The sequence below is a fragment of the Anopheles ziemanni genome (genome assembly GCF_943734765.1).
Source record: "Anopheles ziemanni chromosome X unlocalized genomic scaffold, idAnoZiCoDA_A2_x.2 X_unloc_10, whole genome shotgun sequence".
In the NCBI taxonomy this organism is placed as follows: Eukaryota; Metazoa; Arthropoda; class Insecta; order Diptera; family Culicidae; genus Anopheles; species Anopheles ziemanni.
In genome coordinates this window covers 65,001-67,825 of record NW_026689708.1, presented here as the reverse complement: position 1 = coordinate 67,825, position 2,825 = coordinate 65,001, and the positions used below count along the sequence as shown (strand labels likewise).

Genomic DNA, 2,825 nt, shown 5'->3' with positions numbered 1-2,825 from the left:
GGTAAGATAGTTAATTCTAGCTTGCCCTATGTGGAAGAGGGCATACAAGACAAAGTATAGTTCTCCCCTGGTCCACGCTGCTCCGGCGGTCCTGGGTAAGATAGTTAATTCTAGCTTGCCCTATGTGGAAGAGAGCATACATGAACCAAGAACGAAGGTTATGATCGAGGAATGATTCGACAACTAACCGATGGTATGAAATGTGAAGAATTCAAGCAAGCACACAATCAAGTCATCACTTGGGCATGCTCGATAGCCAACCCTATGACATTAACCTAGTAGAGCATGCGAAAACCAATATATATGTAAACGATGCCCCTCCCTAGTTCAGCGCTTCAACCAAGTGATGACTTCAGAATGGCTAAATCAAATCGGTTCAAAACATACCATCGGTACCCTATTGAAACACACAAGTCGATATCAAACCTCATGATTGTGTAGTCCTCCACTGGTCCACACTGCTCCGGCGGTCCTGGGTAAGATAGTTCATTCTAGCTTGCCCTATGTGGAAGAGGGCACATTACTCAATACTGTGGTGTTATGAACAAAGTATAGTCCTCCACTGGTCCACGCTGCTTCGGCGGTCCTGGGTAAGATAGTTAATTCTAGCTTGCCCTATGTGGAAGAGGGCATACAAGACAAAGTATAGTTCTCCCCTGGTCCACGCTGCTTCGGCGGTCCTGGGTAAGATAGTTAATTCTAGCTTGCCCTATGTGGAAGAGAGCATACATGAACCAAGAACGAAGGTTATGATCGAGGAATGATTCGACAACTAACCGATGGTATGAAATGTGAAGAATTCAAGCAAGCACACAATCAAGTCATCACTTGGGCATGCTCGATAGCCAACCTCATGACATTAACCTAGTAGAGCATGCGAAAACCAATATATATGTAAACGATGCCTCCCTAGTTCAGCGCTTCAACCAAGTGATGACTTCAGAATGGCTAAATCAAATCGGTTCAAAACATACCATCGGTACCCTATTGAAACACACAAGTCGATATCAAACCTCATGATTGTGTAGTCCTCCACTGGTCCACGCCGCTTCGGCCGTCCTGGGTAAAATGGAACATTCCAGCTTGCCCTATGTGGAAGAGGGCACATTACTCAATACTGTGGTGTGAAGTATAAAGTTCAGTTCTCCCCTGGTCCACGCTGCTTCGGCGGTCCTGGGTAAGATAGTTCATTCTAGCTTGCCCTATGTGGAAGAGGACACTTAATACTTCGTCTCTAAGCGGCGGCTTGACTCCTCCCTACGGGGAACGGGTTTACGCGCACAGCGGCGGCTTACGCACTATGGCAGTCATGGATGCCTTACGTTTCTATGAAAAGTGTGTTCCTCCCCTGGTCCACGCTGCTTCGGCAGTCCTGGGTAAGATAGTTAGTTCTAGCTTGCCCTATGTGGAAGAGGACACGTAGACTTACTGTGGTGTGAAGTATAAAGTTCAGTTCTCCCCTGGTCCACGCCGCTTCGGCCGTCCTGGGTAAAATGGATTCATCCAGCTTGCCCTATGTGGAATGAGGACACTTTATGCTTCGTCTCTAAGCGGCGGCTTGCTCCTCCCTACGGGGAACGGGTATACGCGCACAGCGGCGGCTTACGTTATGGCAGTCATGGATGCCTTACGTTTCCATGAAAAGTGTGTTCCTCCCTGGTCCACGCTGCTTCGGCAGTCCTGGGTAAGATAGTTAGTTCTAGCTTGCCCTATGTGGAAGAGGACACGTAGACTTACTGTGGTGTGAAGTATAAGGTTCAGTTCTCCCCTGGTCCACGCCGCTTCGGCCGTCCTGGGTAAAATGGATTCATCCAGCTTGCCCTATGTGGAATGAGGACACTTTATGCTTCGTCTCTAAGCGGCGGCTTGCTCCTCCCTACGGGGAACGGGTATACGCGCACAGCGGCGGCTTACGCAAGTTAGTCACCCTCGGCAGTGGATCACTCGGCTCATGGATCGATGAAGACCGCAGCTAACTGCGCGTCATAATGTGAACTGCAGGACACATGAACATTGATAAGTTGAACGCATATTGCACGTCGTGGGAACCTACCATGATGTACAGATGACTGAGCGCTTATATTTGAGAAATGTATCGCATACATTTAACTACGCCGTGACACCCGTCACGAGACGTGCACCATGATGTTAACTAGGGTCGCGACGACCCGCTAGCATTAAAGAACCCGTGGTTTACAATATACTGGCATTGGAATTCGAAGTATTTAGAGCGTCCGTGTTCCCGCGTGAGGCGGAAGTACGAGGAGAAGGCGTGCTTGTGGTGTCTGTGGTGGTGTTTACTGATGTCTAGCTTCAGCTTATTTATTTATTTAAATAGAAGCGAAGATGTCAAAGTAGCGTCGAAGCAGCAGCGGTAGCACAAATGATTCAAGTATGGAAGTTGACCAAAGGAACACAAACAAACTAGCGTATGGGCAATGGAAGGTATCAGTGAGTTAAACCACACGCGGGCTAACAGCCCGTTAACCGAGTCCAACGGTACATATTGGACATTGAAACAAAGTAGTCGCAAGCCAGATGTGACGATAACAACCGCAAGGTACATAAGCCTCAGTTCATGTGTGACAACCCCCTGAATTTAAGCATATTAATAAGGGGAGGAAAAGAAACCAACCGGGATTCCCTGAGTAGCTGCGAGCGAAACGGGAGAAGCTCAGCACGTAGGGGTGGCGGCCAGTCCGTCTATCCGATTCCGTGTACTGGTGCGTCTCACTATCCGTCATCTTAGCGCTTTTCAAGTCCAACTTGAATGTGGCTCAGAACCCATAGAGGGTGATAGGCCCGTAGAACAGCGCCCGTTGGAT

The 2,825-nt window shown here is 48.6% G+C and overlaps 2 non-coding genes across 2 annotated transcripts in view; both read left to right on the top strand.

Annotated features, from left to right (window-relative positions):
* The first annotated feature begins 1,924 nt into the window (after positions 1 to 1,924).
* On the top strand, positions 1,925 to 2,079 carry LOC131291512 (5.8S ribosomal RNA). Its single transcript, XR_009189312.1, has one exon. It is a non-coding gene; the product is annotated as a 5.8S ribosomal RNA (ribosomal RNA).
* A 487-nt stretch (positions 2,080 to 2,566) lies between these two features.
* LOC131291525 (large subunit ribosomal RNA) overlaps positions 2,567 to 2,825 on the top strand; it is a 4,091-nt gene continuing 3,832 nt past the window's right edge. Inside the window, exon 1 of the ribosomal RNA XR_009189324.1 lies at positions 2,567 to 2,825. This exon is cut by the window's right edge and continues 3,832 nt beyond it. This is a non-coding gene — a ribosomal RNA (large subunit ribosomal RNA).